The sequence below is a fragment of the Oreochromis aureus genome, linkage group 20 (assembly GCF_013358895.1).
Source record: "Oreochromis aureus strain Israel breed Guangdong linkage group 20, ZZ_aureus, whole genome shotgun sequence".
Taxonomy (NCBI): Eukaryota; Metazoa; Chordata; class Actinopteri; order Cichliformes; family Cichlidae; genus Oreochromis; species Oreochromis aureus.
In genome coordinates this window covers 26,541,064-26,553,003 of record NC_052961.1, presented here as the reverse complement: position 1 = coordinate 26,553,003, position 11,940 = coordinate 26,541,064, and the positions used below count along the sequence as shown (strand labels likewise).

At 39.2% G+C, this 11,940-nt stretch overlaps 1 protein-coding gene across 1 annotated transcript in view; it reads right to left on the bottom strand.

Annotated features, from left to right (window-relative positions):
• Positions 1 to 4,307: 4,307 nt before the first annotated feature.
• bsna (bassoon presynaptic cytomatrix protein a) overlaps positions 4,308 to 11,940 on the bottom strand; it is a 153,697-nt gene continuing 146,064 nt past the window's right edge. Inside the window, exon 18 of the mRNA XM_039604687.1 lies at positions 4,308 to 10,741. The gene's annotated coding sequence lies outside the window, so the exon portion shown is untranslated. The remainder of the gene's footprint in view (positions 10,742 to 11,940) is intronic.

Genomic DNA, 11,940 nt, shown 5'->3' with positions numbered 1-11,940 from the left:
GGAGAGGGTGCTTTTTCTGTGCGGATATGAATTAGAGCCTAAAGGAATTGGGTTGTTATAAATCTCACTATCGTCATAGAAGAAACTTGTCAGTGTAATCAGAGTATCAAATGCAGCTCTAGATAATTGTGTTCTATGGCACGATTGGGTGGATGGATTCATGGACAAAGTGACATAAGTAGACATAAACGGGAAAAACTGGAGAAAAATGGCGACTACAGAAAAGTTAACGGACCGCAGATTAACTTGGCGTCGACTCATATAATAGGACAACAAAACAACCAGAAACAATACAGCGATGATTGTAGTCTTTTGTGTCTGTGCAGGCTGCTTCTTACACTTATGTGCTGAGCAGAAACACTATTTCTTAAAGTGAAAAAGAAAAAAAGAAAAAGCCAGAACTTCTCTAATGAATGTTGGCACACACACAAAAAAAAAGACTGTAGATGTTTTGGATTGTTGGTAGTGCCCCAACAGGGTCCCAGAAACTGGTAACTCCAGTGTTGATGTCCACTGTGTTGTGCAGTTTCCCTTTGATTTGTATTGAGATCAACAACAGTGTGACTCTACATTTAACCCATTCATTATTCAGTTCAATGCATCGTCACCGAGCAGGACTCACCTTTCCCTTCAGATTCTAGGATATAGACATGTTGGTAAATGAATACTGGGATGAAATCACAATGGAGTGTTTTTTTTTTTTTTTTTTTTTAATTTTTAGGTTTATGGCATTCTGTTGCTATGCTGAGGTCTTATTAAAGTTTTTAAACATTGTAATACTTTTGATTAAAACACTTTGCTCTTGTCGTCTAAAGTTATAATATAAAGGCATAGCTAGAGTCAACCCGCAGTTTTGATCGAGTGAGAAATGTAGAACAAACAGGTTACAACTCTCACATATGCGTACTAACTTAACATCGTAACACACGCACCTAATTTTGTTTGACAGATGCGTTCTGCTGAAGTCTAACCCTGCCCAGTACATTATGGCACGCATCTAATTTTTAATCACATTTCGTTTTGTTTCTGTATTAAAAATCACATTTTCACGTGAATATTTAGCTTGCAGCACCGACCCTATGCAACTTTAGCACGTGTCTATTATTGTACCGCAGCTTAACGTTCCCCCCCCCCCACCCGCAGCGACACATTGAACGCACGCGCACACACCTTCAGTTTTTGAGTAGTGAGATGTACCTTTTATATATTGACTTTGCAGCCTTAGTTTAATACATTCCAGATAATTTAAGACCTGTTTGTACTACTTGTCACTACAGGTAGCCGTGTTGTCACATCTTCAATTTGACTTTTATTTGGTTTTTTTGTTTTTTTTTTAAATGGATTACCGTGTCATGCTTAGTGCCTGAACTTGTCTGTTTTCCATTTTTAACTTGTGTGTTATTTATGGTGTTTTATGAATGACTTGATTTTTTTTTTTTTTTCTCTCTTTTGTAGCAAAATCATTTCTTAATGCCTCTGTTTTGCTTAGGAAGGAGCAGAGCGCCTAATCGGGTCTTGAAGCAAACATTCACCAGCTGAACACTGAACCTTTGACTGTGGCTGTTACATCTGTCTGATTTACTTGCCAGTACAGTATCTGTAACATATTCAGGACATGTTGGGTTAAATTCACAAGTACAATCCAGAACTTTACATTCATTTTAAAACAATCTAAAAAAATAAACCCACACTTTTTTGTTTTGTGTTATTAAAAAGCGTTTTGCACAAACACTACTCCCGGTGCGCCATCACAGAAGGCTAAAGTCAAGCACTCACCAAATTCTGCAGCTGTACATGAATCCAAACACAATAATCTTGGTAAATTTTTACTGTAAACTACTAACTGGCAAAAACTATTAAACACATGTAACCGTCACGTTCATCAGTGCTCATCAAGCGCTACCAGTTATACAACTAATACACGTTATTTAACTAATTCTAGGATTTTGTTGCTTTGATTGTTGGTTCTTTCTATTAAGGAAAATGTTTTCTGTTGAATTTTATTTCTCTTGGATTGTGTCATGTGGTTGTCGATGTAATATATGTGTAAAAGTGTTGCACAGAAGTAATCGCAAGCAAAATGGCATATTTGTGCAATTGATTTTATTTTTATAGTATTTAAACAGTTTTTGGTGACAACCAGATATTTTATTTTGAAGTCGGGAGGGGGGGAGGGGTCTGTAAGGGGTTGTATCCATACTGTGGACAGCTTGTTAGATTCTATGAATGGGGAAAATGTCTACTAATAAAATCCTAATGTCAGTTTTGGGACTCTGTCTGGTTCTTTTTTCTTTTTCTTTTTTCTTTTCTTTTTTTTATTGAAACAACATGCATGAGTAAGGACTGACTTTGCACTCCTGTAGCATCCCTGGAGAATTAATGGATGAAAGCTTTCATTCTGTGTTGACTGCTAGTTTTAAACAGTCAAAGATGCCTTCATCTGAAAAGTAAATACAACACTGAGGTGCCCTAAATCTGTGTTTATTTTCAAAGGCCTGCAAGAAGAGATCCTTCGTGGAAGGAAAAAAACAACCCGTTGTTAGTGGTATATAACTGGCACTTTTTTTTGTGTGAACATTTCCTTGTCCCCTGCAGCACATGATGCTTACTAGTGCGCATATATTTAACTGCAGGTTAACTGCAGTGGGCTTGTAACAGCAGTCGTGACAACCTACTCATGTAAGACTGTGATCCAGCTGTATTACTATCAATGATGGATGTAACATCCTTAAAAGTAAAGATGATATCGAGATGCCTGTGTGAGAAGATCCTGCGTGGTTGCAAAACAAGTACATTTGTTTAAAAGTCAGAGGGTTAACAAAAAAGTTAGTAGTATATAACTGACATTTTTGCGCATGCATGTTTCCTTGCTCCCTGCAGCACAAGACAAAATGACTCTTCCAAGTGGGCGTGTTTAATGGGGATTATTTTCACTACTTTTGAGCGCTGACGAGTACAGCATTAACTCCAGTGGGCTTCTAACAGCAATCATGACATCCTACACATGTAAGACTGTGATTCAGCTGTGCGTGGAGCCAATCACAGGAGATGTTGAGAGGCTACAATAGGGAAAGACACCATACACCATTTAAACAAATAATGAAAAAAGTGCATGTACTGTAAAGGAAACAAACAATATTAAAAGGCTTTAAAAAATTATTCCAGGTCACCATTATTACTGGATGTCCTCACAAGTTAATTTTTTGGCTCTGTCGTGGAAAACATTACCTGTATTTGGGGTCTTTTTTTAAACTTTACTTTTTTGAATAAATTTGAGTCACAGTGAGCATCTCTGAGGAAATGAAAATGAAGGGATGGTGGTAAGCACCAAACAGGCTGCTGTGCAGATTTCATGAATCCAATGGGAATTTTGCACGTGTGTTTTGCGTGCAGAGTGAGAACATTTATATGCAAATATTAGTGAATAAGGCCCATTTTCTCTCATGTGCAAACATGTAAATTGAAGCATTCCATTTTTCATTTTAATGACTTGCATTTAAATTTTCCCAAGATAGCATGGCCTCCATTGTGCACATAGTGAGAAGTACTTCTAAACTTTATTTAATACAAACAAATTCAGGCATAAAAATATGCATAAATCAATTATGTGTGTACACACTGTTAGTAAATGATAAAAAACAAAACAAATGTGGGTTTAAAGGGTTTTTGTGTGTGCGGCGTGTGTTTAAGGAGGATGACGATGCCACAGAGAGACAGAGTCAGCGCTTCTTATGAAGCTATTAGAAAACAACGGCCTGGGGACTGGCTTCACTTCTCCCCTGTTTAAGCTGAAAATCAACAGCCTGCAGAAGTGAATTGCATCATTTTACATCTTGCATGTGCAGACATAAGAACATCAGCGGCATCTGCAAGGTCCAAGCTGCATGCCACAACTGCCGTTAGAAGCCTGCTTCAATGTTGTAGCTGTCAGCGCTTAAGAAAAATCTCTGCAGGTGCCCACATGGTTTTACCATAAAACAGCTAGTTTCACTTCTCACTGGATTTATGACTAAAACGTCTTCCTGAAGACTTTCTGCTCTCAGTCAATAGTTTAGAGACTTACTGAATATATTTAGTAACAGATCATCTCAGAGCGAAACAGACGACGAAGCAGGGGATGCACATGTTCATATTCCAAAAACAAGATGGTAATATTCCAAATATTGAAGTTGATGCTTCAAAGCAGGGATCAACTGCTGTGCCAAGTCATGAACGATGGATCAGCTCAGTAAAGACACAGAAAAGCAACAGCTTAAAAAAACCCAAAGCGTAAACACATTTTTAATGTATTTGTTTTTGTTTTTTTATTCATATTTCCTGATTGAAATGTATTGTAAGGTCATAATTTGTCATTCATCACATTACATGGCATGATGCACCAGGTCTACTACACCCATTTACAGGAGGAATACACGGAAACATACACAAGGTTTTACAATGGGGAAACAGGAAGTTTAGCTCATTGCACTTACAACAGTGAATGGAACACTTTGTACTCATTTTTAGGCTCTCCACCTTTTTCTGTATTTTATTTTCAACCTTTTACTTCATTCAATTGCATTATTTTATAATTATTTTAATTTTTTTTACACACACATTTCCAATGTCCAGTTCACCCTCTCTCTCCATCTCCATAAAATGCCCCCCCACCCCACCCCAAAAGTCACATGGAAGCCAGGATATTTTTCCCTTTTTTGATTTTGATGTTCTCATTTTACAAACACGACATGTATAGAAACTCTACACAGACCAATATGTTTATTTTTTCTCATATCCGAATACAACTTTTTTTTTTTAAATGAGTTTTAAACAGTCCGCACGAGCCAGCCACATACGCACAACGATGCATTTTGTCATTTTATTGATCAAATCAACATCTGATCTTGTTCGTTATGTTCTCTCGTTGTTTTTATACACAAGTAGCACGAGTCTGGGCAGGGAGTTTCCGGCTTGCATACGCTCCAGCTTGTGTTGCCGTTTTTGGTGTGCAAACGCCTCTCTCGTGCCTCTCGTGCGTGTGTGTGTGTGTATGTTTGAGATTTACATGGCATTTACATGTTGTTGGTGTCTGTTTCGAAGCGGACTCTAGCCGGCTCTCGTGTGATATTTACACTGGAAAAAAAACACGACGTGGCAACCCGTGAAGTGGGAGGTCAAAGGTCGAAGGGGTTCGTATGGTCAAAAGGGGGTGGGGGGAGTAGTTAGGTCGGGTTAGGGCAGGTGTCCAGGTCATGCACTTGTCCTTTTTTTTAACTTTAATGATTCATACAGGTAAAAGATGACAATAAATGATCCCTGATGGTTTTACAGTGAAAGATGAACTTTTCTCTCGCGGTTTCATTTGTTTCGGCATTTAGCTTCTTTTACAGCCTCTCACCCATGAGACATTTACACACACTATACATGTTATATATATATTTGTGTTTTAAAATCGATCTAGGGTCCTACTATACGCTCACTGTCTTCATGACCAACAGCAAGACCAGTGGTGACTGTTACTACACTATGCTCTGTACAAGCACTGCATGCTACCTTTTTTGGTTGAGAGCACACACCCGCGGGAACGCACGCACACACACACACACACACACAGTCTGGATTTCCCAAAAGCATTTTAAGCTGCATTTAAAGACAGCTGAAACAGAGACACTGTGTTTATAACTCTCTGTGGCACTCTGTCATTAAGTTAAAAGATTTGTAGTTACAGCAAGTACATTTACGCCCAATTCAGATACAGATCAATGTCACAAAGGGTTAAAGGTCCAGATTGTCTGACTGTGCGTAAATGCAGCTTTATTGCTGAGATGTTTCAGATTCAAAGACACGTCGCAGATGTGGTGGAAGAAACCTCTCGTTTAGCTTCACGTCTGTAAATCTGTTCTCTATCCAACTACTAGAGTTTTGTTCCAAACGGTCATTTGAAATAACATTCCTGCTCCTGGCATTGAGGAAAACCTCCAGATTTTTCTGTCTGGAGGAAGTCCCCACAGCAGATTTCATTCACGATTTGGAACACAACCCTCAGAGTTTTATCTATCTCTAATATTGTCTACAATTGTGCTTCAAACGCCATTGAAAAACCCAGCTGTGGCTTGGTTATTTTTGCCCACTGGTGATTGCTGTGGTCTGAACAGAAGTCCATTGCATTCCTGGTTATAGACGCACACCACGCAGAGTATAGACAGAGACCACGACTGGCTAGAGGGCAGTAACAGGATGGCTTTCTTCAATGACCAGTATATTAGTATAAAAGCCCTTGCTGCTATGCATATTTAAGTCACCTTCAGCGGCTGGAGCAAAAAAAAGAAAAAGAAAAAAGAAACCGCCACGAACACGTTTTCACAGTTCCTGGGATTTATGTGCTCCAAATATTACAGACTCCCTCTGACCGGCAGCAGCCACGATTTCACCGGTGTCGTAAGCGATCTGCTTTCACTGCGCCTGCACAAACACACCCATTATTATCTGTTGTCTTCTGAACATCTCCGTTGCGATGCTGCCTTTAATGTGTGCTTTCCTGAGGCAAAAGTGATTGAGGATTGTTTTATTCAACATTTTATTTGATTTTTTTCTTTCTTTTCTTTTTTTTTTTAAAACAAACTTCCAAAAACATACGACATACTGTACAATAGTGGAAGTTGGTATTAACTTGGGTAACGTTAAACTCTCTCTCATATTGTTCGTTGAAGCCTAATCTGAATCTTTTCTCGGTGAAGTCACCGATCCGACGGCAGCGTATCCGCGATCTCTTCTGTTTGGGTTACACGCACTTAATGTGCAACTTAGAGTGAGGCTGAAGACCCGTGGTGAAAAAACATATAGGCGACATATGTACAAACAGTTTCTCATCGATATATCTATAGATTTTAAACCTAAATCTCTCTTTTTCCTAATGCCAGCTCACTTTCTATACCCGCTCTGTATGATAAAATAAACTCTTACATAGACGAATCATCTACAAACGATAAATGTTTCAGAAAATAAAAACAATATATACATATACTAGCTTCTTGTGAGGCCCTGCTCAAATAAGACTTCAAAGGAATTTATAGTTAAGGGATACTTTGATACTGCATAAACCAACTCTTTAAATCTGAATTTCAATAAATAGATTCTTTTATAACTTGCTCTAATAAGCTGCTACCAGTGCAAACCAAACACACACACACGCACACACACGTACACAAACTCCCCTGTTTCACTGCTTAAATTCATTTAGGAATGCTCTGAATAGTGTTTAACTTCATAGCCTACAGCAGTTTCTTTTGTTAAATATAATCTATAGGTTTTGTAATAATTATACATCTGCACTTTAAATTGCTATATCTATATCCTTAAATTTTTGGTGCTTCATTATCTGAAAAAAAACAAAACTACAATTGCACATTAGGTAGCTAGCTAATAAGAATTCTGGGTCTGGTTATTAAATTAAAAAAGGGAGATCTTTTCTTCTTTACCCCTGAGCAGACACCATTTTAGGGAATATATTGAAGTATCATAATCTGTCTCTTATAATCTGTTAATTCTCTATTTTTCCTTTATAAACATGGATTGCTTGGATGCGTTCATGACAACCGGGATTTTTGAGTCCCTGCTAAATAGTTTTCAAATATCTGCACCTGCTGCTCTCTCCTTCCATTTCAGCAATTTTTTGGTTGGTGTTCATTGGTAAGCAGGTTTTGACTCTTCTCTATGTGAGCTACTGATTGGCTGGAAAAAAGAAAAGCCACATATTTGTATAAAAATATGAAATTGCACACTTCATCAGCTTTGCTTAACATTTGATAGAGAACAGCCTGATGCATCTAACTCATCAAGCAGCATATTTTGTTCAAATCACAGGTGTAATTTCCCAGCTGCCATGAATACATCTTTGGTTGCAGAACGGTACCCCAAACATATCAGGTTAACATGAAAAAAAGAGAAAGATCCATCTTCAGATTTCCTTTACAAGTAACCAGTTTCATACACAAATTCACAGACTCCTCTTATATTAATCTACAACAAATATCAAAACAAACGTGATATGCAAAAAAACACGTGTGACTTTTCCCCCGCATCTGTGTTTCACTTGCCTTTTCCTCCTCGTGATTTTCCAAATATGATTCATTGCATAGAACGACTGGAGATGAGAGGTCGCCTCTTCTGCCCACCATATTTGTCGTGATTAAACTCGTGGTTGTCATGATTTTTCTAAGGGTTTTTTTGTGTTCCTTTCCTTTCCTTTTTCTCCACATTAGATGATGGTTGTTAAATACACGCATACAGAACCCGCACACACGTACAAACATTAGGAACAGAACGATATAGAGGTGACTGAGGTTTTCTGCGCCGGGAGGCATGCGAAGGTTCCCAGCGAGCGTTCACACAGACAATATACAGCAGAAGTTGGTTGGTTCCATTTAGTTTTGCTGAGGGCCTCGCAATGATTGGCCTGACAGAGTACATTTTGAGTACCTTACCACAGACCCCACAATACACTGCAGGAGCAACAGCAGGGAGAACACTGACCTGAGAAAATTCCTTGACAGCTGGCAGTCTCAGAGAGAGGGTTTTTTTGGGGGGAGGGGGGTAGAGTTGTCGATGCCACCAACGATAGAAAGTTAAAGGTGGGGGGGGAGGCAAGTGACTTTGTGTGACACAACCAAGTGTGTTAATTTTTGGTTCTTCAGTCACAATTCTTTTCCCTTTTTGACACCGTTTAGAGTGTGCTTTCATGTGCGCTGTGCACATTTGACAGAGTGAAGGCGCATGCTGACAAAAACTCGAGTGCGAAGAGCTCGGATGAGCCTTTTCCAGCCTCCTTAAAAGGAGCGTTGAAGTGGCCGGAAGAATCGTCCTCGGGCACAAACAACTCCCCCTTCCCCTGACTCCCGACGGGAAATGACGTCAAGTTCAGCTCTGCCTCAGTGTGTGGACTGGTCTGCTTTTCGAGTGCCTCTGTGCTGCCCTGCAGTGCTTTTCGATCAGACTCCAGCTGGCTTATGTAGCAGTGTAACACTCCAAAACAGGTTACTGCCGGTCGGAGGGAAAGATCTGGGCGGACTTGTGGCGATCAGGCAAACTCCTGCTCTCTGGCACAGCAGTGTAAAGAGTGAATTTTACTTTTAAGTCAGACATCGGTGGTAAGTTAGACAGACGGAGGCAACACATTTCTATTCCACCAACTCTTGAAATGACACATGATTGTGCTCTTTACTTCATCGCCTCTTGCCCTATTGCTTTTAAAGTTATTCGCAATAAATAAAGAGTCAGGAAAAATCAAATGGAAGGGGGTAAAAAAAACAATACAAAATAAATAAATGAAAAATAATATCACAAAAAATTATCAAAACAATGTCAATTTAAAAAATAGAAATTAATCTCTCTGTGGCCAGTGTTCCAGCTAATGTTACTACATTAAAAAACAAAGGATGTGACGGATGATGTGTTTACAGGATGTCATAAAAAAGTATGCCACTGTTACCTGAAAATAAAACATTTAAAAATGATTAAGGCGATACTGGTAACCTGCAACATAAAACCAGGCAAATTTAAAAAAAATAGATTAGAAAACTAAATAAATCAAAAGAAATCAACTAAAGTGACAACCACCTACGACAACGCGAGCAGTATCCGAGAAACAAATTTTGCGGAGATTGCCACAAGCACTGCAGGCTGATATTGTCTTAATGGCTTTGCAATGGCTGGTTAAAAAAATAAAATAAATAAAATCCAACCATTTATAGCTTCATTCTACATACCGAACATAACAAACAACAACGAAAACACAATAAAAGTAAATGCTCCTCTTATTCCCGTGGCCGGATTCTTGTGTGTTGCTTCAGTAATCTCTCTTTTTCGTTACTGTTTATGTCGATGTGTTTCCAGTGTCTTTATGGCCTCTGTTAAGTAACGATGAACAGTGTAAGGTCTTGGATATAAAGTTCCATGCATTCCAAATTTCTACATTTTCCTTTCTTTTCTTTTTTTTTTTTAAATCCACTTCTTTAAAGACATGGCGAGTTGTGGATCGTTTGACGGGGACTGGAAAGAAAGAAGAATCAGCATTCAAGAAATGCAGAGAGGTGAGGAAGAGGGAACAGTTCCGATCTGGAATGTAGATAAAAACAGAGCAAACCGTGGAAAGAAATGCATGCCAACACGCTCCCTCTGTGTCGGCCACGTCATTGTCATCGTCTAATTCATTCAGAGAGACGTTTCCGTTTCTTCATTTTGTCAGCGAACAAGAAGCCTTTAGTACCAGAAAAACCTGCAGTTCTTCAACGGTTTAATCCGTTTGTCCCACGCTTTCTTTACTTCGAAAAGAGACGGAAAAGAGGAGAGAGGGGAGTTTGGTTGATACTTTTCCTTGTTTTAGCAAAGGACTGTGAATGCAAGGATTCCTGCATGCCACCAGCTTGGTAAAGCCAGCATTTCCTATACGCTGTTAGTGGGAATGAACATCAGCCCATGACAATAGAACTGCATCACCCATATACACCAACCATATTTCCGTCCACTGGTGTTAAATCTACATGGAGGGCCTCAGTTGGTTCCACTTGTCTTCCTCAGCTGTGGAGATCTCCAAGGAAAACCAAAAGCAAGGACCAATTTTAGCTCCCAGTTGCTCTTTTGGATTTGGAAGTACTGTAGGTTGGTTGGTTCATGGCTCTGCAATATTCACATCTGCTTCTTTGGCTGGGACTGCCGGATGGATGAAGAGACTCCTTCAGAAGATGGATGCTGGCTTGGACTTTATCTAAAAAAACAGAAAAGGAATTTTATCAAAATATAGAACAGACCCCGTTTGGTCTGGTGTCTCTGTATTATAATATGTTCATAAAAGTCTACTGTTAAATGCATTGGCACTGGTGCATCATTTGCTACCACACCAATATAACTCGCTGTAACTTTGCTTCACCTCGTAAAGCTTATTTCTTTCACATATGTACACTATAACCACTATTTACAACATCACAGCTGCTGTCCTTTTGACATAGAAGGCACAGAGGGGACAATGGATTGAGTCCAGATCTTTTGTGTGAACAGCATCATAAACTATAGACGAGGATAAAGCAGAATAGTGTTTCCCTGTGGTTCTACATTTTTAAATGTTAAAGACACACAGACATTAAAGGAATTAGTCTACACATTTGTACTGATGTCCACTAGAGGGAGTGTTAGCCTAAGAAATAAACTGCTGGTCTTGCTTGTTGAACACACACAAACACACAAGCACATAATAACAGTGGATAGCGAGCATGCTTCCTTACTGTATGTCTGCACATTAGTGAAGCAGAGGATTCTCGCAGAACAAAGCTAATAATACTGTAGCAATAATTTAATATAAAACCCTGACAAAGATCCAACCTCAGTGATTTTGCTAAATAAAGTCATCATTCTCACCAATTCGTGCTTACAGTTTCTACGTATTTCACTTTTGCAATTAAATTTATGTCACACCTGTGAGATCGAGGTCTTTCATTGAAAAAAGTAGTGCTGAGTGTTGCTCAAGAAATCCTGTTTTCATTCACTCAGAACTCTTTCCTGCTTCAGCCTTAAAAGTCAAAGCAAATGACAAAACACTTCATTTTATATGTGCAGCACAATGTAATCAATTAAATGCAAAACACCTGCATGTTCCAGGCAATCCCTTCTTATTTGCATGTTCAGAGGAGAGAGGAGTAGAGGTAAACATGACATAAGCATCGCAGATGCTCACGCCACCTCAGCTGGTTCTTTTCACTGTGGAGGACTAGCGGCTCAACTCTGAGTCTTGACTGAATGGCCAACCTTCTCATCCTGTGGCTAAGGAAGACCCTTTGGAGGAAACACATTTCTGCCTTTTGTATTCATGGTGGTGACCGACAGCTCGTGTCCGTAGATGAGGGTATTAGCATAGATCGATCAGCTTCACTTTCACACTCAGCTCTCTCTTCCCCACAACAGATCTGCATC